The 27,431-nt window shown below is 39.9% G+C and overlaps 1 pseudogene; it reads left to right on the top strand.

The window, feature by feature from the left end:
• The first annotated feature begins 656 nt into the window (after nt 1-656).
• LOC126500178 (tubulin beta chain-like) lies at nt 657-27,431 on the top strand (annotated as a pseudogene).

Below are 27,431 nucleotides of genomic sequence, written 5' to 3'. Positions count from 1 at the left end.
AATAAGATTATCCCATGTTAAAATGAACCAAAGAGACAGCTGGGTGGGTAAAAGTACCTTGTTACCATGCCTACCCACATGGATTAAATTCTTAGGACCGACTACGTGGAAGGAGGGAAAACTCCTGCCAGTTGTCCTCTGTACGTAAACACACAAAAATAAGTAAATAAGTGTAAAATAGAGCTGAAGAAAAATCAATTAAGAGAAGCAGAGACTGTGTCTGCTCGTTTGGTAATAATATTTTGTTTTATACACATAGGTATATTTTATACAAACATATTTAATTTAATGTAATTTTATCAAAATATGGAAAAAATACTTCTTGACAGCCATGATTTTATGCACTTGGAGAACATTTTCTAATTTTTTTCCATTAGTGTCTCGGCCATTTTTTAATTGCAATTTTAATTGTTGATTATCATCTTCAGGAAATGAGCAGCACCTTTACCTCAAAGATTGGAAATACCAGCTTAATTTCTTCTTCATAATAATCCTAATTTCCATTTTTAGGCAGAGGTAGAGATGAAAAGTTATTCCTGAAGCTTTCATCATTTTTATGATTTAATTATGTGGCTATCATTTTGCCATTCTATCCGAATTAGTAAAATGGAGCAATCTTTTTCTTTTTTTTTTCTTTTTTTTTTTTTTTTGGCAAACACAACTTTGGGATGCGTGGAGAAACTGATCTTCCTCAAGAGCATTGGCAGCAGTGGAGCCACCACTACAACAAAGTCAGAGACTACCAAGGAGCGTGGAAACTTTCCAAACATGCCCAAGTCTTGATCAAGAGATCAGGCAAAGTAATCTGAGGTCTTAGAAGAAAAGTGATGAGAAAAGGAAAATAAGTAAGTGTTCATCTTAATTTATACTATGAGCTGCCCATTAATGTTATCAATGTCATTGTAAAATGCATGAGTGTGTGTGTGTGTGTGTTTGTGTGTTTCTAGAATTAAACACTCAACACACTGTCTTGTAACCGTGAATGATTTGCACAAGGTAAGTACAACCCTGGGAGTGTTCAACGCCAGAGGACTTCTATTTCTTCATATATGCACCAACCACTGCAAGGGACTCAAAGACAGTACTGCTGTAATCACAGCACCATTATCAATTGGTGCTGGAACAGGAGACTTAGAAAGTAGCAACCAAGTTGATGGTGCCTAGAAAAAGATTCAATAAGTCTCAGCACAGTTGGCGTCCCCAAGGAGATCCATAAATGAAAGTGTATGAGAACTGGTATTCCATAAGCTATTCCTTTGGCCAAAATCCTGTCTACTTCCATATAATCACATTTCAGCAAAGTTATCCTTTGGATGATCTAATTCTCTCTGGGTGTAAATGAATCTCACTGGGGTCCCCCACTTTGGATGCACTTACAGGGGTCATATAACATTTCATTTTGAGTTTATAGGCACTTGAAAAGTGAGATTAAAGAAATAGTGTTAAAGTTTCTTTAAAAAATAAGGAGGCTTTTCTTTTTAACTTTTCCTTGACTTATACTCTTTCAAAAGTTTCTCTCAGAACCCAGTATTAACTTTCACTTAATTGCAATCTCAAAAATGTGTCTCTTAGTCAGTTCCCTGGAGAAAATGGTAAACTAATAAAAGCAGAGACAGTGCAATCATTCTTGGCACAAGAGCATAACTTATTTGAAGACATCAGGAAACATCAATAAAACACAGCGATGCACAAGACAAATGAAAATGTGACATACAGTAGAGTTATAGATTAAAGAACATCTCTTCTCCTAATAAACATGTCAATCTAACAGGGACTGGTCTAAAGTTTGTTCCAGGAAGACACCGTGCACATACTGTAAAGAGTCACAAACTAAATGCTGAAAATAAACAAAGGGATGCATGCCTTCACGAATTTCAAGAGATAGCATTTGAATTGCTAAATTATAGAGGAATGCTACAATTTTCAGACTTAAAAAAAATAGTTCCTTTGAAGCATCCAATTACAGAATAACTAAATTTTTGATTTTAAAAAGAAGGAGAAAAGATAGAGAGAGAGACTCCTATTTTCAGAACTGAAAGCGATAGGAAAATGAGCCTAGAATGTCTTTCATAGTGTTGGGTTGGTAGGTCAAGCCCCAAGCTAATTGAGTTCAGCAAAAGTGTGTTTAATATGTTAAATGTGCTCTTTATTTTAAAATGTTACACGTGAAAATACTTCTAAATTATGTATCTGAAAGATAAACAACTTAAAGCATGTCAATAGATAAACAACATTAATGAGACTTTATTTTGAAAATTATAGTACAACTACATATGCAGAAGAAAAATGGCATAATATTAAAATATATTTGTTTTGTCAAAGGCCATCTGGTGAATTTTGTTATATCTATCAGAGGTTTTTAAAATTAAGCTTAGCATTTCAGTGATATATCTTTGCTGAGGCAAAATCTATTTTATATGTCTGTTCAATTTAAAATATAAGCTCTTATTATCAGGCTCAGACTGAGTAAATATACTGAATTAGGCACCAGTCTATAGGAAACCATCGCTGAAAGAAAATTTACCATTTCACAAAGAAATGGAACAACAAAAGTAATTTAATTTTGCTACAGAAATTTAGGTAAGTTAGGCATACAATAAAGAAGTACATTTTAAAATAACTAAAAAAAAAGTCAAATCATGCTTCCCCACAGAAGCAATAGTCATGTCTGAATTGACAATACACCAAAAAGCCAGGAAGAAAGGAAGTTCTTCCCCGTAATAGGAAGCAGTGTGAACAGGACCCAGAGGGATGAGAGTACACAAAGTGTGTTCCTAGGATCTGCTAGTATGTGGGAACTAGAAAGGAAAATAATTCAACGAAGAAAAGAAATAGCATTTAAATGTTTACTTTTATATTTACAGATATAATTTATATATTATCCAATATCAGTTGAAATCTTACTATGTTAAGTGACTTCTAAACATTAGCGTGTGCAATATTGATTAAAATAAAGTTAGGCTTGTGAAGTTCCTAAAAAGAAGCTCCAACTGAGACTTCTGCAAGTCTCATTACCAAATTAGAACTTTATGGTAGGTGAGAGATTGGAATGCGACCAGCGCAAAGCTGAATTATGGTCTATTTCAAGCCATCTTTATCTTCCTCAATAGCTACTCCTTGGCCACCTTGGTGTCAGACAATACCCTGTGGCTATCAGATAAAAACATTTTGGAATCTATTAACTTAGAATATCAGTAGTTTCCATCAGCTAAAAGGCCTAGCATCATCAAAGTCATCAGAGAATATTTGAGGCTTGTAGTACCACTTCTTTGCTTTGCTGTAACAGCCTACTTTGTGTTTCTGCATTATATATACTATATATTTACACTAATATATATATTATACATAATGCAATATATAGGTATACACACACAGACACACACACACACCCCCATACAATAGCCAACTCTATTCAGAATCTCATGCAGTCTTTACTCTGATGGTTAAGAATGGTCACTTGAGTAAAGTTCTATAAGGTCAAGCTGTATAAAATCAGAAGGACAAGTTGCAAATGGCAAATCACTGTTTTCCATAGAGGCATACAAAGGAACTATGAATAACAATCAAGCAATAACGAGTAATCTGAAGTAAGCTTACTCCCATCTGCTACCCTGGAAGGAGCATGAAAACCAAGAACGAGCCCTATCCAGAAGAAACTGAGGTCCAAGTATCCTTTCCTGTTCTTTTGGTATGTTCCCACAAGCTCTCAGAATTCTCCTCACGTGGGTCTATTCCTGTATTGGGTACAGGGGCCTCAATTCTCCAGCTGTCAAATGAAGATATTGTATCACATTATTGTAAAAGTCAATAGCTTGCAATATTAATCATAATTAAGTAAGGCAAAGGCTGATCAACATGCAACAAATGCAAGAAAAATAATTTATGAAAGGAATCTGTTCTACATGCACTGTGTTTGAAATTGGAAAAAATGTTTACAAACCACTAAATCATCCCAAACATCACTAAAGAACAATATGTTCTGGCATTTATATCAAATATGAAAATATATAAAAATGTACTTAAGGTAAAATCAATTAAAAACAAATAAAAATGAAAGAAAACCACATAATTCAATCATAATGAAGGGGCAAATATATGCTAACGTGTATCAATAGTATATAATATAATACAACTTCTGTCATGATCCTAACCTCAGTGGGTTTGTCCTTTCAGGGTAGGAGCGTTTTGACTAGGAATGCTAGGTGGGAGGAACAGAAATAAGACAGAAACACAGAGACATAGTATCGATTCAGAAAGGCAGCTCAGTGCCTCCTATATTGAGTTCCGAGTTCACCCACGTTTATTTTCCATAAACTTTTATACCCCAATACGAAAGGGAGGGGAAGAAGACAAAAGACTGCTTTAACATGATACAAAGGACAACTAGAAGTTATGTGCTTCAATACTTGAGATATCAAGCCATCAATTCCTGAGGTAAGCACTGTTGTTTAGGCAGTGAACCCACCCTAAATGAAGTATCCTGAAGGCAGCCACTCCCTAGGTCATACCTCCTATTTCAAAAGAAGGAGCAGAAGTATGCTTGAATTCTCTGAATTGTGTTCAAGGTGGAACATATCTACCTCTATAGGCCACTTAAAGTCCAAAACACCAAGTAACCACACCCTAAGTCAGGGTGTGTAGTCACAGTTTTTATCACCAACTTTGAGAATGCAAAATAAACTCAAACTCTTTGACCTTCAGACAAGGTAGACTAGGCTCACATTTTTTGGGTCTTCACAATTATATATTTGCATATATAAACAAATACATAGTAGAAATAACAATGACATACGTGTTTGCCTACAATATAAAAACCACAACTAAGAATAGCGAAGCTTGCTGAAAATCGTACCTTGTGTGTGATTATGTGACATACAGGCAATTTTTATACAGTCAACTCGAAAACATATATCCGTACATTGAATTAGGTTTGCCTTTTCTAGCTATGCCAGTGGGATGACTTTTCTCACCATGAAAACCTTCGTGATAGAGGAAACACATGTCCTCTGCACAGTGTCCACTGAAAGGAGATATTGAAAGGCACAGCTAGGCTCTTTCTGTCGGCATCATAATTTTTTTTGTTCAATTTAACATTTAATGAAGAAAATAAGATTTAATAATGTGTGACTATTTCATCTTGTCCGTGGAAATAAAAATGGGAACATAAATAAGTGTCTGAGAGGACTAAAGCTCTGGGGACAGAGTGGTAAGTAAATGTCAGAAGGAAACGCTCTGAAATGGACATACCACGGCTTTATATGCACACAAGACCATGTCCTCACCACCATCACTTATACCAAGTTGGTGCTCCCCAGCGACAGCAGCTGTGACAACTTTGGCTCTCCCTCCACACATCCAAGAAGGTCTTTGCTGGTTTTGCTGTTTTATCTAGGTTTAGCTATTCATGGAATAGATTTTTTAAATATCCTAAGAGAAGCAGAATAAAATGATCACCAAAGCATGCCAGACGGGCTTTGAGATACTTACTGGTCAAAGAATGCACAGCTTCAGTTCGAGCGTAGGAAAAAAAATTCAAAAGGCCTTTTGTGCAACGTGATGACTATAATTATCATTGTGCAAATGGTTTCGCATCATGATAAAAAATTAAACAACTTAGATAAAACAGCTTAGCCTTGTCTGTTTTAGACATGCTCAGGATTCTTTCATTTTCTCTGGTTATTGATTTTGCCACGATAAGCCAAGGTTCTTTTGGTTTTTGTCATTGAATGAAAGCTCGTAGATCCCAGTAATCCGCCGTCTTTTGTACCAGGGTAAGACTTCTGGGGCACCTAGCCTATGGACTGAGTATCTATCAAATTCTTGGCCTTCCCAGTGTGAGACAGCCTTTGCTGGATTATGCAGACCGTATAGTGTGAGCCAACCCTGTAAATCCTTCCTGTGTTCCTTGTATTTGTTCTTTTACTATAAAGAACCCTAAATCACCAGTGTATAAGATCTCCAGCAATGGATTGTTTCCCAAAAAACACAAGTTGAATGAGTATTTTTCCTCACACTGCCTTATTATCTAAAGAAAACAGGTTCCAGAACCTAGTGCCTTCCTTCGGCATAACAATAAAAAAAATCATAAGATGGAAGGAAAGAACAAGATCTCCACTCCCCAGCTCAAAGCAGTCAGATGCAGAGAAAGGTCCCTCTGTCTTGGAGGAGGGAGAGATTAAACCTAAATCTGTTGTGGGAGCTCCATCTGATTAGCCAAAGACACTTAGGAGTGACTTGCCCTAAGGATGTGATTTTCTCTAAATTCAAGACAAGATAAACTGAAGACCTGGTCTCCTTTTCTCCGCAGGGGTGGTCAGAGCCTGAGAAAGCAGCAAAGAAGTAGCTTGTGGTCTTGATCCTTTCAGATCAGGCAGAATGACTGATCAGAGGTGAGTCTGCTTTGTTCTGGATTCTTGAGTCTGTCTTTTTATTGCAGCCCTTAATAAACTGGTAAACAGACCTTTGTGTGTTCTCACTTTCTAGGTCTTAAGGTTTCAAGGTCAGTACCACATCAGCCAAGTTAAAACCAGGGCTAGGGAGCTGGAGAGATGGCTCAGTGGCTAAGAACACTGACTGCTCTTCCAGAGGACCAGGGTTCAAGTCCCAGCACCCACATGGTAGCTCACACCTGTCTGTAACTCCATTTCCAGGGGACTCAACATTCTCACACAAACATACATACAGGCAAAACACCAATGCGTGGAGTCCCAAAATGTCAGACTAATTTCCACCTTGTCTGATGGTCAGAGAGGTTGGAAATCGCTCACACTTGACAAGCATAGTTGAAGTTAAGATAGCATCATTCAGTCCTGACAGAAGGATATGCAAATGTACTTCTGCTCCTTCTTTTGTAAAGATGAGGTCACCTGGGGAGGGGCAACCTTCAGCACCCGTGATCTAGAGCAGCTTCAATGCCTAGGCAACAGAATGCTAACAATTTCCTGTCTCAGAGTGATAAAGCGATTGACTACCTGAGTTATCCTTTGTATTATGTTAATAAAGTCTTTTATTAGCCACCGCCCCAACTCCCTGTTTATGTTGGGTATACAAATTGTGGAAAAATAAACACAGGTGACTTCAGGATTTCAGTAATCACTGGAATACCTTCTCTACATTATTTTCTGGTTTCTTATTATTTTTGTGTGTCTTCATATTCTTTACTTACATTTCTGAAATTCTCATGCCACTTCCCTGATAAGAGGTGATTTTGTCGAGGCCAGTCCTCAACACCAATGCACATAAAATAAAAATAAATAAATTAAAAAAAAGCAGTGCTAGGGAAACAGCGTCTACTGCACCCCTGAAAGTACGTTAGGCTGGAGGCCAAAGCCTCTGCCACCCTTATGCCAAATGCTGGCAGCAGAGCCGGTGCAAGCCTCTGTAAAGTGAACCCCAAAACTTCAGTTTTGACACAACTGCTTTTGGGCAGGTCAGAATTCACAAAGAAAGCCCCCCGAGACTCCCCAAGAGCAGCCCGAGGTGTGTGCATAGGTGGGAAAGTTAAAAATCTCTTCTTACATATTTTCCAACCTTGGAGTTGGCCCGAGACACACCTGCCATCTGCTTGAGAAGAGCAAGTCCCTGCAGCTGTGGGACCTGTCAGTGTCGGTGGCCAATGGAACGTCTGTGCTACCATTCCTTAACCATGGACCACACAGCTATTTCGGGGCCAGTGCTTGGGGATGGGACTTTAGACGTTCCCTAGCACCAAGCACAGAGACCAGAGATCCCGTGGGTCCCACTCATATTTCACCTTCTGGACGAAGGCTCACAACTCTATCAGTCAGGCTGCCTTTGGCGGACCTCCAAAACACCTCAAGTGCCCATGGCCTCCATCCACTGGTCTTCCATTCCAGGTAGTATGTTTTGTGACTACTCGCAGTAGGATTGGATCCTGAATGCACTTTAGTAGTAGGTAGACTGTAGTAGTATGAGCTTGGGCTATATTAGAATGCTATGCTAGTTATAATAGTTTATAATAGGCTTTGAATTATCCATGTGACTTTTCCCAGGGCACGGTGGAGTGAGGCAGTAGCTGTGGGTGTGTTCCGAGCCTGCTCTACCCCCTGGAGGAAACCTGTGGTCCAGACTACACTTCCCTCCCTCCCCCAGAAAGGGTTTCTTTGTGTAGCCTTGACTGTCCTGGAACTCTCTCCGTAGACCAGGCTGGCTTCGAACTCAGGGAAATTCACTTGCTGCTGCCTCCAAGTGATAGAATTAAAGGCTACCACAGCCTAAGCAGACTACTCTTTTCATTTGTTTTGGGGACAAATCTGGGTTTACGCCGTTTCCTAGTACTAAAACCAAGATAACATACTGACAACGAACTCCTATAAAGTTTGCTTCTGGTGCAACACAGTACTGAAATAGTAGAAGAGATTAGACTCAGAGAGAATAAACTATGTAGTTAGAATATCAGGAAAGTAAAGCAAAAATAAAACAGAAACAAACAAACAAAACCAACAAAACAAAGTAGATTAGAAAGACTTCAATACCTATCTAACCTCAACTGTCCAAACAATGTTACATACCAGCAGACTTACACACTTTATAGGGAGAAACAGCCTTACCTAATACCCAAAATAAAGTGGCAGAAACTGTCCAGATAGGAACAAGCACACAAAAATTCAGAAATAGAGAATTTAAATACATGCTTTAAGGAAACTCAACAATGTCAGGAAAAACCATAATGATAATAATAATAAATAATAATACCACCAACAACAAAATTTTTGTACTTTAATAAAGAGAATTAACAAACAAAGAGATCAAAACAAATGGTGAAAACAGAACAATCACCAGTTACAAAATAGAGGAGCAAATTTAAGCCATTATTAAGCCATCAGTAACAAAACAGATGAAACCAAAGGAAGACAGAATTCTTAAAAATGCATGGTTAGAGAAGGAAAAAGGAAACATAATGAAGAATAGTCGCACGGACTTTGGAATGAACTGAGAATAGCAAATGTGGTAGGCTTGCTAATCATGGCTGTCTAAAGGGCCAGAGCTAACATAATGAATATATATATTGCAAAGAGAATTCATTCCATTGGCCTTGCTGTCTACAAAGACAGCCACAATCCGGTGATGGAAGTGTGGAGAATTCTTGGTCTTCAGTGCACACTGGAAGGCTGAAGAAGCTGTGTCCTAATGACAGACTAGAATAAGAACAGGGTAGATATACTCACAGTCGGGAGAGAAAGCAGAGAGAACATCCCACCAGCTGTTCCCTAAGACTTCCTTGTATCTGGCCTGTAGCCAAATGCTGCTGTCTACTCTAGGGAGGGGTCCTTCTATTTTCTTATTAGCAGAATGCTTTGTCCTGTTCTGTTTTGTTGGTCTGTTCTTGTTCTTTATGATCATTCTAAATATTGCTGTCATTTCTAATTAGTCTTACCACCAACAAATAGTCAGGTGAGCTTCATGGGATGCACAGAGAAAAAGTTCATAGTATATACACTGAAAATAGTAAGCAAGGAATCAAGACACAAAACTAGAAATGAACTAAAATATCCTTTAAAAGTAGTTACAAAACAGTTGTGGTAAGAATGTGGTTAGTGATTACCCTGCCTATAAATAACACAATTCTATTATTTAAAATCATTGAATAATTCACTAGATTAAAAAAATAGACCTCCAATTTGTTACTTACAAGAAACTCACTGCCCCCAGAAGGGTGCACATAGCTCAAAAGTGAGATGGTAAACTGAAATCCCCTTACAATAGAACCAAGAATGAATGTCGTAATAGCGTTCTTAAGCCACATAAAACAGATTTTAGTCAGAGCTGATGAAAAACAATGTCTTCATATAGAGGAGTCAATTTAGCAAGTGTCTCACTTAGGGTTTCTATTGTTGTGAAGGAAGACCATGACCATGGCCACGCTTATAAATGGGGTGACTTCCAGGTTCCGAGGTTTAGTCCATTATCATCATGGTGGGACACGGAGGCATGAAGGTAGACTTGTGCTGGAGAAGGAGCTGAGGGGAACTGGCTCACTGGGTATGGCATGAGCAAATATGAGACCTCAAAGTCCACCTCCACAGTGACACACTTCCTTCAACAAGGCATACCTCCTAATAGTGCCACTCCCTTTAGGGAACATTTCCCTTCAAACCACCACAGCAGGAGAGGCCAGTTCTAGATACAGGTGTGCCCATGTAAAGTCACCAAAGTGCAGAAAGCGGGTGAAAATAGACATGAACGAAGAGATGTGTTATTGTGCAGCATTATCTGGGAACCTACACACCTCACCTCCACAACATACAGATCATTTAACGAGAAAATCAGTGAGCACCAGGATTCGTTTGCATCCTACCCAAAATGGGACTCTTAGACACCTATAGATCCCTGTATCTAACAGGGGCCAATACAAAGATTTCTTATCCAGGCACATAATGTCTCTAGAATACATTAAATTAAATTATGTAGAATCTTATTTCTAACAAAAAAATATAATAAAACTGGGAACTAAGAAAAAGAACAAAATAAGGCTTTAGAAGCCATAAAAATGCACAGAAATTTAAAAATTACCAGTGGATCCATGAGGCTTGACTGCAGGAACTTTTATTTTAAAAAGTCTCGAAACGAATGAAAATGGAAACATATTACATTGAAGCAATGAGAAAGAAGGAGTAAAAAGGAAATTTACAGCAGTCTGTGCCCATATCCAAATATCAAAAAAAGTGACGAGAGTTTCCAAACCACATCTTGCGGCCCTAGAAGCACAAGAACAGACCCCAACTGAAAGAAAGAAAGAAAGAAAGAAAGAAAGAAAGAAAGAAAGGAAGGAAGGAAGGAAGGAAGGAAGGAAGGAAGGAAGGAAGAATCAAACTGGAGCAGTAGAACACGCAGGAGCAGTAATATGCAGATTTGTAGAGAAAGAAAATGGGGAGGAGAAAGGAACCGTGAGGAGCCTGGTTCCTAAGAGATTGTGTGCCTGCAGATTCTCCAAAGTAAGGGACTGTTGAGTGGGCTTAAAGCTTGCTCGAGGGTTAGCCTAACTAAGATCCCATCACTACGTTTAATATTTATTTTGGTTCAGTAGCTCTTCTGTACTAGGGACAGTGGGAATGTTTTCTGTAATTCTCTGGTTTGTGTTTGCAATTTTAATTGTACTCCAGAACTATCCAGCGGCTTCCTTCACTTCTGAGACACGAAATTCCAGGGCTCTTTTATACTTTTTCCCTACTTCAGGCCAGGAATCAGCCATTTCTTCACATTCTGGTATCCATTAATGAGAAGTCTAGGTTAGAAAACCAAATGTAGGGGACTAAGTGATACGGAATGATGTCTGCTTAGAAGGCACATTGTGACTTTCTTCCTGCACTTAGCCAGAACATGCCCTGAAAGAATACACGTTACCAATGTGAAGCTGCACTCTAAACCTTGTTGATAGTTCAGACCCACACCTGAGAGTAAGATGTTTCTCTTAACTCGTTTGACATTTTATCATTTTTCTCATATATGCAATCTTGCTGCCTAGCCACCTGAACTTAATTCCCCATTTGTTTTTTCTTTAGCAAAATAATTAAAAAAGAATAACCTTAATAAATAGGGTTTAGTGACTTGATCTTGCGTAAGCATATTTTATTTAGTACTATATTCAAAGGCCCCTTCTGCCATGCATATTGTCAGTTTGTTAGTGCTTACCTCCTGGCCAACCATCCTGCAATTCGTGCCTGAAGTAAGCTCATCTAAATCACAGACGCCCTGTTTTTTTCTCTTTTAGAAAGTATATCACAGCCTTATTAGGAACTAGCTTGAATCCAGCAACATACTTGGGGACTATTGTAAGCAGCGGAATATGGGGAATGTTGTGTTAAACAGACCACAAAAGTGGCTGTTTACAGCAAGAGAGATGAAAGAGGAAAGGCAGCATCTCCTCGTGAGATCTTCAGTGGGAAAAGGCTCCTCAAGGAAGCCCACTCTTTACCACTCCATTAATGGGTCCTAGTCTATGTGAAACCCCTGGGGTTTCATTGGGAAGCTACAAATAAATGTTGTAAATAGACGATTCTCAGATGTGGCGTCTATACATAACGATTATTGGCTGTCTCTGAAAGAGTCAGGGGTCACACAGAGAGGGGAATGGCTGACAAGGGTTGTGGAATGTAGATTTCTCAGGATAGGACTTCTGTAGAGGAATGTGGACGTAAAATGGGGGGGATTAAAGGGTTTTAATCTGCATGTTAAGAATGTGTTTGTGTTATGTGATCGTTTTATGTCCTGTGAGCGGGGAGTTGGAGACAAAGCCATGAGATAGGAATAATCCCTGTTAGGACGGATGGAACCTCTACGAAGGAAGAAGAAAGGAGTGTGATATGAACTGCCCAGGCTCCCATGTGAAGAAGACCAGGACAGGAAACAGAGTTGACTTTCTCCATAATAGAAGTCCCCTGTCCTGAGACAAGAGTTAGATGAAACACCACCACTTTCATTAAGGGGGGGGGATGCTGCAAAATTGTATTTAGCAACCCATTTTGGTTGCTACAGATGCTTATAATACATTTAGCTGTATATAAATAAGTTAAATAAAATTTATGTAAGGAAAAAGAAATAATGACTGAACGAAAATATAACAAAGCAAAACAAGAGCTTGAAGGGGGTAGAAAAATATGGGAAAGAAAGAGAGAGAAAGAGTGTGTGTGGTGTGTGTGTGTGTGTTTTAATCAACCGAAAGAATACCTAGAAAAGACAGAGCTTCCATAGATGCTAAGAACAAATTTTGATATGGAAGAAGCCAGTAATTGTGTAAATTTTGACAAACCATTGAAGCAGTCACAGTCAGGAAAGATAACTAAACATTTGGTTGCCAAGCAGGGTGTCACTGTAATAAAGTCAGACTGGTGTGCCCAGAAAGAGAACTGGGTGATAAGGAAGTCTATGCAGGCCATCTACAATCTAACACAAAGCTTGGCGCTTGTCAGCTTCGAGATTTCAATTCTGCCATTTGGATGCTGAGGGAAGCACCACCATTCATGCACTGTCTCCATCTTTTATCATCATTCATAAATTGTGTCGGTAATAGTACTAGATAGTATATAGGTGAGGGTAATAAAGAAGAAATGAGATAATACATGAGAAATGATCAGAGCATTACCTGGAACTGCTAAGCACTTACTATTCATATCAAATAATAAACTCTGATGTATTTTTACGAGAAGCATTCTGTTATAAAAACACAGATATAAAGAAGAGGCTTACATAATATTAAATGCACTTCCTAGAGAAGTCACATCATCTCTACACTTGTTTTGGGAGCTGCTTGTACTACAAATCTATTAATATAGACAGATATAGATTATAGATAACGCCACGCGCTGGTGTCACCTCAGTGATCTTGTTGCTGGGCTTGCAACACGGTGCAAACACTTTAGAAGATAATCCATTTCTCAGAGATTTCTGTGCCTGATTTTATCAAATAACTTAATAGACAAGTTTCTTGCTATTTATCCCCAAAAAGGTTTTTAAAAATCCTATTTAATCAATACTCAGATTAAGAACTTCATTCAAGATGTCCATCAGTAAGTAATTGGATTAAAAGGGGAAATTATTTAGACAATAGAATGTCATTGTGTTGTCCTAAAAGAATGAGCCGTTGAATCAAAAGACATGGAATAAATTAAGTAAGTATTACTAGGTGTCTTAACTAAGGCTTCCATTGCGGTGATAAAACACCATGACTAAAGGCAACTTGGAAGAAAAGGGTTTATTTTAGCTTCTGCTTCCAATGGCACTCAGCCATTGAGGGAGTCAAGGCAGCAACCTACAGGCAGTATTTGATGCAAGGTCATGGGAGAAAGCTGGTCACTGGCTTGTTCCTCATTGCTTGCTCAGAATGCTTTCTTCTAGAACCCAGGACCACTCTCCCACAGCTCATACAGTCAGAACAAGTCGGACACTCCCACATCAAACATTCATCAGGAACACCCACTCCAACCTGCCCACAGCCCAGTCTTGTCAGGTATTTTCCTAGCTTAGGTTTTCTCTTTGAAAATGCCTCCCGCTTCTATGAAGCTGACACATAACAAGCCATCACTCTAAAATAAGTCAAACCGTTTCTACACACGGATTCTAACAAGGATTTTAATTTAGGAAAACAAAAGCCAGGAAGCCTCTGAGAAGATTAGTGGGTGTTAAAGTGTAGATTGGTGGGAAACGGGGGTGTAGGCTTAGAAATGGGGATTTTTAAGACAGTCCACATACTCTGTATAATAAAACACTGGATGCGTCATTTCACATCTGCCCGGAGCCAGAGGGTGTAAACACCCTAACCCCAACTGTGGACTTTACATGGTTCTGAGTTGTCAGAGGTTCAATGATTGGGGGGAGCTGATAATGGGGTGGTTGTCTCTGTGTTGGGGGAGAAGTGGACAATACCCTGCCTACCTCTTTCTGTCACCTAAGTTTAACAACGGATCTGAAACACTCAAAAAAATAAAAATAAATAAAGCAGACTAGTAACTGGTCAAAGTGCTGAGAACAAGTAATTGTTGGATATTTAGCAATCAGCAAGACACTTGTAGCGGCTCCTCTAAGGCTAAGAGAGCAGCAGCGGGAAAAGCTGGAAAAGCTGTCCGCTTACACTCATTCAACACAGCGGGTCATAAACAAACAGAGCCAAAGGTGAAAAGGGAGTGCTGAGAAGGAGATTTTGATCTGGGCGGGAGGGAGTTGAGAGGATCTGAGAGTGAGAACAGGCAGAAGGGGAAATCTAGATGTGCAAAACTAGCAAAGACTAAATTTAATTGCTAAAAAAAAAAAAATGCTAAAAAAGAACTCAGTGCTTAATAAAGTAAAACTTAAAAAACACAGTAGTTCTTATTTTCTATGAAATAAGAAAGCCAGCAAATATTGTTTCTGTTTTATTGCAATTCTGCAAACCAATGTTTTTCCGTTTTGAAATCAGATTTTCTGCAGATAACGTTCATGGTATTTCTTGCACATAATCAACCTTAACACTGTTATTTTAAGTCACTTTCATGCCAGACGTTATGAGACCTTTTACCTTAGTTTTACTTAAGCTTAACATGCTTTGAAACATTCTAAAATAAAAATTAGTAAGATGATAAATTTTATCACTATTTTATTAGCTTTCTATTTAGTGAAAGTGTTACGCTCCAATCATTTATCCTTCAGCATCGTAAAGCGTTGAGCCCCTTTAAACATTGTGGGTTTTGGATGCTCCATTACCGTGAAACTGCAATGTTTTAAGTGTGAAAGCGCGAGGCTTTCGAGTTTGATTTGGTATGGATATTTCTCCTTGGCAAACCTTCAGCTTCAAAGGCATGCATGCCTATTTGTGGTTTCTTATGGCTCTGAGCCTCTTTGGGGGGGAGGAGAGATTGGCTTAATATGGCGACAAGGATCTGTGTGGGATGCTGGCAGGTAGAAATGGAAACAGACAAGAAAGAAACGACTAAGCAGAGGATGCTCCAAGGATGTCCCAGGAGGGAAAGAAGTCATCCCTGTGACTGTGTTAAACAAAATACCCATATTAGGTACAGTTCATACTTGACAAAACCGTACTTGATATTTATTTTAGTTAGATTTGCCTTGGTATTAATCCAAACTATTCAGTTTTCTATTTCTGGAACTTACTGTTCAAGTCGTCTTTACATTAGAAAATTTCTCCTAAGCAGTCCACAGTTGTGCTACAAGAGCCTTAAGCTGAGCTCTCCAAAGCGTGCAGCTCTCAGATCCTACTTGCCCCTCATGCTCTCCTCCATAGGTGGAGTTCCAGGAGACCCTTCATTTTTCAAGACGATAATTCAGCAAAATCATTGGGAAGCTAATATATACAACACATTTTATAGATTTCAGCGACCTGAGAAATAGCATAAATTTATTCCTGAGTTGCACTATAGAATATCCAACCTAGAGTGGAGTCAAACCAAAACTACTTGAAATAGTCATAATCACATCTTTGTAATGAGGCATAAAGAAAATAAGTCATATATCAATCTAACATCAAAAACCAAATCCAGTAATGCTAAATTCTGAAAGTGAAAACCAGAAATAGCAGGTGTGAAAGAATTAAAGAACAAGGATGTCAAGGTATTCGTGCAGCCATAACAGGGCCAGCTAAGCTAGAGTTAAAGCTTGGCTCGTGGGTAGGAGAATGGTGGATATGTTTGTACAACCATGAAGATAAAATCAAGAACTGGATTTTGAAAAGTTAGCACTCATTAGATGCTTGTTGAGTGCTTTCAGGCACTACAGAAAATCTATTATTAAAATATCTAATTTTCCACGTAACAATATAATGTACATTTTTATTGCCATTGTACAGAAGAAAGGACTTGGCACGGAGAGTTTAGACTCTTTCCCAGCATTACGTAGTTAGCAATCAGGGGAGCTAGGAATTGAAGTGGCTCCAGAGGATCTTTTCTTAGCCAAAGAGTTTTACAGTCTCACTGACTAGACTGCTGAGCTATGCTAAGGATTTAATATTATTTTAAGTTTTCTTTATTCTGAAGGCATTTTCAAAATTTGCATAAGAGGTCACTAAAACTTTGACGGAGAGAAGCAAGCAACATGATAGTTTTGTTATTTAAAAAAAATACTCAAACTATGCACTGGGGAGTAGAGCCCAGGAGCTTGATGTGGAGCAAGATGATGGCGGCTCACATTTAGTGGTGGTTCCAAAATATGAGAAGGTTCAGAGAAAAGAGGGTACATGGGATTTACAATTAGAAAACAGACAAAGAGCTTAGTGTGCCGTTCAATGATCACTACAGGTCTTCCATGTTAAAAGCCATGGGTTGATAATCCATCACTAAAAGAATGAAAGAAAAGAGAAGGCAAGAATGGAAAGGAAAAAAGAGGGGAAAGCGGGGAAGAGGAGAGGAGAGAGGAGGGGAGGGATGGGGAGAGGAGAGGAGAGGAGAGGAGAGGAGAGGAGAGGAGAGGAGAGGAGAGGAGAGGAGAGGAGAGAGGAAGATGGGGAAAAAGGAAAAAAAGTAGGGAGGGGAAACAAAAAGAAAAAAGAAAAAAAGGAATTATTGCTTCTAAGATACTTATATGAATAGCCTCATACACATCTCTTACCTACAAAAGTCAATATACTGGCATGCACATAAAGATTAATATTCTTTTAATAATTAATGGGGCCAAATGCACATAAATCATGTAGCCAGCAAACAGCTCAAGGACTCTCATCTTGAGAGTGCTACTATTTATTCTGCATGTCCTAGTGCACATCAGAGCTATAGATCACTAAACACAGCAATGCAAGTGAGATTCAGTGTCTTGAGAATACACTTGGATCACACAAAAGCACTCAGATGGTAAGAGAAAGAATAAGACTGGAGAGGCATGTATGAAAGTACAAGCCGGATAAATGCTCATAGGAGTTTTTTTTAACCTTCTGAAAAGTTACAACTAGTTGTAGTAAAGAATTCTATCACACTTTCAAAAACAAGTTAGCAATATTCCTCAAATTATTCTACAGAATAGAAACAGAAGGAGCATTGTCAAATTCCTTCTGGGCTGCCACAGTGACTCTGATATCCAAATGACACAAAGGCCCCACAAATGAAGAGAAATCCTGAGCAATTTTCCTTATAAACATAGATGTAAAAATACTTAACAAATTTCTCACAAACTGCATCCAATAACACATCAAAAATATAATCTATCATGGTCAAATAGGCTTCATCTCAGAGATTCAGAAATGGTTCAATATACAAAACTGAGTAAATGTAGTCCACCTAAAAACAAAATGAAAGAAGACAGCATATGATAATCTCATTAGATGCTGGAAATACCTTTGACAAGATGCAATACTTCTTCGTGATAAAAAATCTTGGTGAGATCAGGGATACAAGGAACATACCCAACAATAATATAAGCAATTTGCACCAGTCCAACATCCAACATCAAATTAAATGGAGGGAAAGTCAAAGCAAGTCAGTTAAAATCAGGAATAACACAATGCTGTCCACTCTTTCTTTATTCATTCAATATAGTTTTTGAAGCGATAGTATAGAACCTGGAACAATAAGAAAACTGAAGAAGTTCAAGGGGATACAAGTTGAAAAGGAAGAAGTCAAAGTATCATTATTTGTAGATGATATGATAGCATTAGCAACCTCAAAATTTCTACCAAGGAACTCCTACAACTGATAAACATTTATCAATGGAATAGCTGAATACACAATTAACTCCTAAAGATCAGTAGCCTCCCTATATACAAATGACTAGCAGACATAGAAAGAAATCCAGGAAACAACAACCTTCACCACAGCCACAAAAAAATATAAAAAATCTTGGAGTAACCCTAACCAAGCAAATGAAGAACTTGTATGACAAAAACTACAAGTCTTTCAAGAAAGTAAATGAGGAAAATATCAAAAGGTGGAAAGATCTCCCTTGCTCATAGATCAACAGGATTAATGTAGTAAAAAGGCCATTCTATCAAAAGCAATCTACAGATTCAATGTAATCCCCAGCAAAATTCCAAAACAATTCTTTAAAGACTGTAAAACAACAATTCTCATCTTTATACGATAAAACAAATAACCCAGAATAGCTAAAAAAAAAATCCTAAGCCATAAAAGAACTTTCAGAGGTATCAATATCCCTGGATTCAAGCTGTACTGTATAAATAATAATAATAATAATAATAATAATACTAAAAACAGCATGGGATTTTCATAAAAACAGACATGTTGGTCAATGGAATTGAACAGAAGACCCAGACATAAATCTACACACTTATGGATACCTGATTTTTTGGTAAGGAAGCCAGAAATACAGAATGGAAAGCAGAAAGCCTCTTCATAAAGTGATGTTGGTACATAGATGTCTGTATGTAGAAAAATGCATATTGATCCATATTCATCACCCTGCACAAAATTCAAGTACAAAATGAATCAAAGATCTCAACATAAGTCCAGACACACTGAACCTGAAAGAAGGGACTGTAGGAAAATCCTTGAATGTTTTGGAAGAGGAGACAATTTCAGAAAGAGAACACTGATAGATAACACAGTGGGATCAACAGTTGACAAATGGGACCTCATGAAACTGGAAAGTTTCTGTAAGGCAAGGAACACTGTCAAGGACAAAACAGCAGCCTACTTAATGGGAAAAGATTTTCACCAACTCCACATCAATAGAGAGTTAATATCCAAAATATATAAATAACTCAAAAAAAATCTAATTTAAAATGGAGTACAGATCTAAACAGGGGATCCTCAATGGAGGAATCTCAAATGGCTGAGAAACACTTAAAGAAATGTTCAGCATCCTTTAGCCATCAGGAAAATATAAATCTAAATGACTCTGAGCTTCTATCTTGCTGTCAGAACGGCCAGTATCACTGAAACAAGTGACAGCTTATACTAGTAAGGAGGTAGAGCAAGGGGAATGCACCTCCATTTCTGGTGGTTCATCAGAAAATTGGTAATTAATTTACCTCAGGACCCAGTATATCACTTTTGGGCATAAAACCCAAAGGATACTCCATCGTATTACTAAGACACATGCTCAACTATGTTCATAGTTGATGTGGGATTCCCCTCTGTATGCTGTGAATATGTTTTATTACCATTGGTTAATAAAGAAGCTACTTTGGCATATAACAGGGCAGAATATAGTAGTGAGGCCGAAAGAGATAGATAGAGAAATAGATAGTGGAACCTTACTGGTAAACCACAAGTCTCGTGGTGATTCATAGATTAATAAAAATGGATTAATTTAAGATGTAAGAGCTAGCTAAAAATACACTTAAGCTATTGGCCAAAGATTATTGAATTAATATAGTTTCCGTGTAATTATTTTGGGTCTGGATGGCTGGGAAATGAATGAGTGGTCTCCTTTTATACATAGTGGCTTTTCTCATAATAGCCATCACCTGGAAACAAGCTTGATGCCCCTCAACTAAAGAATGGGAAAAGAAAATGTGGCACATTGATACAATGGAGTATTACTCATCTGTTAAAAAAAATGACACTGTGAAATTTGCAAGCAAATGAATGGAGCTAGAAAAAAAAAATTACCCTGAGTGAGACAACCCTGACCCTGAAAGACAGACATGGTACGTATTTACATACAAGTGAATATTGGCTGTTAAGTAAAAGATAACCGTGCTACAATCCACAGACCCAGAGAAGCTAAGTAACAAGGAAGGCCCTTAGAGTGACACATGGATTTCCCTGAGAAGGAAAATAGAATAGTTATTGTGAGTAGGCTGGAAACAGGTGAGTATTGAAACAGGAGGGGTCAGATGGAGGAGGATGAAGAAAGGGAAAGAGTAACATAGGGAAAACATCTGGAATTAAAAACATCTGGGGCATTTGGGGAACATTGTGGAATCCTAATGCTGTAGAAACTTCCTGTAATCTATGAGGCTGGCCCTAGCGAGGACTCCTAGTAACAGAGGATACAGAGCCTGAACCAGCCATCTTCTGTAAATCAGACAAGGCTTCTAGTGGTAGAGCTGTGACATCCAGCCATCCACAAGACCAGACACTGCCTGGACAGCCACAAACCAGAAGCTGGATGACCCAGAGAACCAAATATGACTGGCAAAGAAAAAAGATTCCTAATGATATTCTGCTTTACTCATAGATCAGTATCTAGCCCAATCATTCTCAGAGAGTCAGAGAAGAAATTTCTTTCTGGTAGCTGATAGACACAAAGGGAAAGACCAACAGCCAAACATTAGGCAGAGCTCAGGGAACTCCACAAAAGAGGGGGAAGTAGGATTATAGGAGTCAAAGGGAGTGAGGTCATCAGGAAAAGACGGCCCACAGAATAAACTAAGTAGGGCAAACAGAAGCTCGTAGGTGGAAGCAGCCATCACAGAGCCTGCATGGGTCTCTGCTAGGTTTTTTGCAAATATATTATGGATTTTCAGTGCACCCCAAAGAATCTTTTTTAGTCAATGTCATCAAGTTCAGTATCTTCCTGATAAAATTTATTAGGGTTAGTGTAAGACAAGAATTCAAATGTGTAGATTGAGCCAAAAGCCTTCAAGCTCATGGCTTAGTTTAAAGGGTGTGTGTGTGTGTGTGTGTGTGTGTGTGTGTGTGTGTGTGTGTGAATGAAGGCTATGTGTATTCAGATTGTGGTACACATGCAGCAGTCTGCTGTGTTCATTTGAGCCTTTGGAGCAAGTGTGTAGCATAGGTATAGCTGTCAGCATTGCAGCTCAGATGGAAAGGTATCCTTGTTATCATTTATAAACAGATGATGATCCGAGGCTGGTGCCACAAGGGGCAGCAGTCCCACGAGGAGCAGCATAGCATTCAAACTTTACAGAGCTATGCTGCACCTTGGCGGGGGGGGGGGGGGGGGGGGGGGGGGGGGGGGTGTCTTGGCAGATGAGAGACAGACAGGCTATGCAGAGAGAGCGGGCGTATAGAGTTAATTTAGTGGGTTATGGAGGGAGAAGGAAAGGGGAGAAGGGAGGAAGGAAAGAAGGGGGAATGAGAGAAGAGAGGAAGGGGAGAAGGGGGAGAGAAGAGAGAGAGAGAGAGAGGCAGAAGCTGCCTCTCCAGAAGCAAGGGCAGACAGAGAAAGAGTGGGTTATGGTTTTGCTCTGCTCGGGAGAAAGTTGTTACAGCTGGGCTCTGCTTCAGAAAAATAAATAAATAAATAAATGAATAAATAAATACATAAATAAAATAAAAAAGAACCCCAAACCATAACAATAACAACAAAAAACTGTCACACTGTACAAAAAACATCTAAAAGATTTTTGGGGAAGGAAGAATCCAGGATGGTGGCTGCCTCTGAGGTGAGAAGCAGCAGCAAACTGAACAGGGTAGAGAGTTTATATAGGGTTTCTGATAGGGGTGGAATTCCAGTGGCTTGCAACTGGCAGATTTTAGTGGTCTGATTCTGGGGTAAACTCAGGGATTGGAAGAATTTCATGTTCAGGGATTGGTGGTATTCAGTGTACAGGGACCTCAGGAATTGGTGGGGTGCTGCACCCTGACTCGGGACCAAGCTCAGGGATTGGGGGAATATCAAACCCTGACCCCAGGATCAAGTCAAGGTCCGAGTATTTTTCCTTGGTCCAGGTCTCAGGTTTAGTAAGGGGCAAGGTGTGTTTTTCCTTGGCCCTTTTCACCGAAAAATAACATACTGACAGTATACTTTATGAAGGAGGTAGATGTTAAGATTTTTTTTCATCTTAGTGTAAAGGTTTTTTTCTCAAGCCCTATATTTTTCAAAAGAAAGAATTTAGTTGACAGACACAGAGTTTTGGCAGGAATATTTTTTTAAACAAATAAACAAACTTAGATACAGATTAGAGTAGACAGACTCAAAGCAGGGAGTTGGTAGCAACTCATTGGTTTCTTTTTCTCCCCCACCCCCACCACTGATTTCTTAATCATGGGTTTTTTATTGTGAGGAGACTGTTAATTAGTTCCCAGCTGCTTAGCGCTGAAATAATCACACAGAAATTATATTACATAAAACACTGCTTGGTCCGTTAGCTCTAGCTTCTTATTTGCTAACTCTTACATCGTAATTTAACCCATTTCTAGTAATCTGTGTATTGCCATGTGGCTGTGACTTACCCGCTAATCCATCCGTCTCCCGCAGGACTCCATGGCTTCTCTCTGCTCTGCCTTTCTTTTCCCAACATTCAGTTTAGTTTTCCCCTGCCTACCTCTGTTCCCTGTGCAGGCCCAAGACAGTTTCTTTATTAACCAATGGTATTCACAGCATACAGAGGGAAATCCCACACCAGGTTTTAAGAAAGATTTTTTTCTCTTATTTTTCAGATCTAACTACATCATTTCTCCCTTCCCTTTCCTTTCCCTAAACCCTTCCAAATACCTCTCCTTGCCCTCTGTCAAGTAATGGCCTCTTTTTTTCCATTAACTGCTGTTTAAAGCATATGTGTACTCATATGTATATCCATGAAGTCAATGGCATGTAATGGAGAGAACATCTCATGATGAGTCAGATCTTTGTTTTGGGATATTTCTTCCTGTAAATGCTGCTCTGGAGACTTTTCTGTCAGCATGACATAAGCTAAAGTCATTGGAGAAGAGGGAACCTCGATTAAGAAAACGCCTCCAAAGGTCAGGCTGTAGGCAAGCGTGCAGAGCATTTTCTTAATTACTGATGGATGGGGGAGGTTGCAATCAGTTGTGGATGGAGTCATCCTTGGGTTTTATAAACAAGCATGATGTGCAAGCCAGAAAGCAGCACCCTCCATGGCCTCTGCATCAGCTCCCGCCTCCAGGGTCCTTCCCTTCTTGAGTTCTTTTTCTGACTCTGATGAACTTCTTTGATGAAGAAGTATAAGCCAATTAAACCCTTTCTGCCCCAAGTTTCTTTGGTCGTTGTGTCTCAACACAGCAATAGCAGCGCTAAGTAAGACAAATTAGTGCTAGGACAGTGGGGTATTGTTATGACAGAGGCGACCATGTTGTTTTGGGGAAGACTTCGGAATAACTTTGGAACTTTGGGCTAGAAAAGCTACTGAGTGTTGAGAGCTCAGCCACTGTTCTATGGGAGTCTGAAGATAAGATGTTGATAATCACACTGGCTTGTGATGTTTCAGAGGAAAGCAAAGACTCACCGAAGAGTCTACCTGTTCTTCTGTGTGAAAAACCTATGGTGTTTGGATCTGAAACTTCAACTGTGATTAACAAGAGACCAGAACTAAAGTAAACCCCCCCTTTTTTTGTTAGAAAAAAATCGATGCTGGTGAACTGGAGCTGAGAAATTTAAGTGATTAAGAAGAGAGCAGCATCACTGAGGTTAGACCTTCTGGGAAATGTTTCCTGAGAGACAGCAAACTGATAGAAGCTGTGTTGCAGAGGAGGCAAAGGCTGTACTGGCAGCCAGACTTGGTAGAGTAAGAGTCACCCAGGTGGTACTAGTCTTCAAAGCATGAAGAGGTCATGGAGAGCAGCTGAGGCTGAGCACTGGGAGAGACCAGGAGAGGCCACTGGTGAAGATGCAACCCCAGTAGCAATTGCAGTCCCAGGATTAGAGGGGTAATGCAGAGAAATTGAGATTTGGCACCTTGAAGAGTACCTATGAGAAGCTATTGGTGAAAGTGCAGACCAGTTGCAGCAAGAGACTCCAGTGTTCTGGAGATGGCCAGTATCAGGATGACCACCAAGAACAGTAGCAGTGGCAGAGAGGGATCCCAGTGTTTTGGAGATGCCGGTATCATAGGACGATCACCAAGAACAGTAGTAGTGGCAGAGTGGAGTCAGACAGAGCCTAGAAGACAAGCTGTGTGTGCAGAGGATGGAGCCAGGAAAATGACCCACGGCGGTTGGAGGAGCCCACAGAAGATCATGAGCAGATCTCGGACTTTGGACATTGAGTTATTCACATTGTTGAGGGTTATGTTTTGCTTTGATCTGACTCTGTGCCCTGATTCCTCCCTCTTGAAGTAATAAAGTATTTAACTTAATTTTAATTTTTGCCTGAACCTGCTGTTGAGAAACTTTGAACTTTTAAAAGAGATTTTGGATATTGTAAAGGGACCAAATTTTAATGTGTTTTAATTTGTAAAGACTGTGGGACTTTTAAAGTTTTTTTATTTTTTAATGGACGCTCTTAGGGATAAATGAAAGAGGAAATGTTACTTTATGGAGATGCATTTGTCTGTCAAGTTGACAAGGAGTCAGTTGTACTGGATAATTTTATGTCAACATAATACAGCTAGTCATGAGAGGAAGGAACCTCAATTAAAATGCCTCTGTGAGTTCGAGGCCAGCTTGGTCTACAAGAGCTAGTTCCAGGACAGACCCCAAAGCTACAGAGAAACCCTGACTCAAAAAACAAAAAAGAAAAGAAAGAAAGAAAGGGGAGAAAGAAAAGGAAAAGAAAGTGCCTCCATATGATGGCTGCAGGCAAGCCTGTAAGGAATCTTAGTGATTGTTGGGGGAGGGCCCAGATAATTGTGGGTAGAGTTATCCCTGGGCTGGGTCCTGGGTTCTAAAGAAAGCTGCCTCAGCCTATGCAAGCCAATAAGCACCAACTCTCCATGGCCTCTGCATCAGCTCTCAAAGGTCCTGCCCTTTGAGTTCCTTCTCTGACCTCCCTAGATGATGAACAATGACAGAGAAGCATAGAAGGGTGAGTTGAATAAAGCCCTCCCCAGTGTCCTTTGGTCATGGTATTTCATGATAGCAATAGTAACCCAAACCAAGCCGATCCTTTTGAATCACAATCACAGGGGTAAGTGATGTTATAATGAACCTGTAGGCTTTTGAGAATGGAGACCCTTAATTGTGAAGGTGTGGCAATTAGTAGTCTCCCACTATCTTATTTTCTGATAAAGTCAGAAAAAAACTTATGATGACTTCAATGACTTCAAGGATATTTAAAGAAAAAGGAACATTCTATCAGGAGACATAGCCAACACGATTCACCTTAGTTTCCTTTGGCCTCTCATACCCTCCTCTTAATTAACTAGGAGACAAAAGTGCCATAATTAGTTACGGCTTCCCTTAATCACCTCATGGCTCTTCCCTGCCTATGTAACCTCATACAAATACATACCTGTATGAATAAATATTCGTAGCTTGACAATTCTATTATAGTGTGGTTATTGAATTTACCCCCCAAAAGAGAAATATAGCTCATATAAATTGTAAATATTTAGTTTATTTTATGGTAATTCAATATATAAAGAAACAGGATCAAAGACTGGGGCACAATCATGCATTCTTTTGGAGAGAATATAATCATTTTGGTACTAAAATAAAGTTTAAAATTGTTTCTTATTTTGCTTTTCTTCCCTATGATATAGAAGAACAAGATGAAGAAAAGATTTTCACTTCTAAAGATTCCCAGCTGGACATATTTATTTATCCCAAATTTCCTTAACAGAATTGGAAAATTTGACTGAAAAATAAGTTAATAAAATACTAACAATAATAGCCACCATTTTAATAACACTGACTTAAAATCCAGATGTTGCTCTAAAAACTTTCAGAGTCTATGTAATCCTCTCTCACCAGGATGAGGTAAAAACATCTTGCCCCAAGGCCATACAGCTGCTTCTGGGACAATATTGATGTTGGTACTGGCTAGTGTCTTTGTGCCGGAACTTGATACAAGCCATTACATTTTTCATGGCGGTCATAACTACAGACGACCATCTCGCTGCTGCAACCTCCGGGGCCACGTTCCATCCTTTCAGCCTGAGACCGGCCCAGAAAGAAAAATAATGATCTTTTCATGTTCGATACCTATCTTAACGCCATGAGTGAAATCGTGCACATCTAGGCCGGACAGTGTGGCAACCAGATCGGTGCTAAGTTCTGAGAGGTGATAAGCGATGAACACGGCATTGACCCCACCGGTATGACAGCGAGCTGCAGCTGGACCGACTCTCCATCTACTTACGATGAAGCCACAGGTGGCAAGTATGACCCTCGAGCTATCTTGGTGGATCTAGAACCCGGAACCATGGACTCTGTTCGATAAGGTCTTTTTGGCCAGATCTTCAGACCAGACAACTTTGTTTTTGGTCAGTCTGGGGCAGGCAACAATTGGGCTAAGAGGAAGCTGAGCTGGTCGACTCTGTTCTGGATGTGGTGCCGAAGGAGGCAGAGAGCTGCGACCCAGAGAGCAGGGCTTTCAGCTGACCCACTGTGGGTGGAGGAACAGGCTCTGGCATGGCACCCCACTCATGAGCAAGATCCGAGAATACCCTGACCGTATCATGAATACCTTCAAGCGCGGTGCCTTTGCCCAGAAGTGTCCGACACCGTGGTCGAGCCCTACAATGCCACCCTCTCCGTTCATCAGCTGGTCGATAACACCGACGAAACCTACTGCATTGACAACGAAGCTCTCTGACACCTGCTTCTGTACGCTCAAGCTCACCACGCCAACCTACGGAGACCTGAACCACCTGCTCCCTCCGCTTCCCGGGCCAGCTCGATGCTGACCTCCGAAAGTTGGCTGTGAACATGGTGCCCTTCCCGCGTCTCCACTTCTTCATGCCAGGCTTTGCCCCCCGCTCAGCAGCCGTGGAAGCCAGCAGTACCGGGCCCTCACTGTGCCTGCACTTTACCCAGCAGGTCTTCGATGCCAAGAATACGATGACTGCCTGCGACCCCCGCCACGGCCGATACCTCAACCATCGCAGCCATCTTCCAAGGGCAGATGTCCATGAAGGAGGTAGACGAGCAAATGCTCAACGTGCAGAATAAGAATAGCAGCGACTTTGTAGAATGGATCCCCAACCAAGTCAAGAGGGCGATCTGTTGACATTCCACCCCGTGGCCTCAAGACGGCAGTCACCTTCATCGGAAACAGCACGGCCATCTAGGAGCTGTTCCAGCACGTCTCGGAGCAGTTCACAGCCTTGTTCTGCCAGAAGGAAGGCCTTCCTCCACTGGTACACAGGTGAGGGCATGGAAGAGATGGAGTTCACCGAAGCCTACAGCAACACGAATGACCTCGTTTCCGAGTACCAGCAGTACTAG

This window comes from Alexandromys fortis, unplaced genomic scaffold (assembly GCF_014885135.2).
Source record: "Alexandromys fortis isolate MF-2015 unplaced genomic scaffold, M_Fortis_MF-2015_v1.1 scaffold_38, whole genome shotgun sequence".
NCBI classification, from domain to species: domain Eukaryota; kingdom Metazoa; phylum Chordata; class Mammalia; order Rodentia; family Cricetidae; genus Alexandromys; species Alexandromys fortis.
Note: the sequence above shows the minus strand (reverse complement) of the source record. Positions and strands in the feature narration are given on the sequence as shown.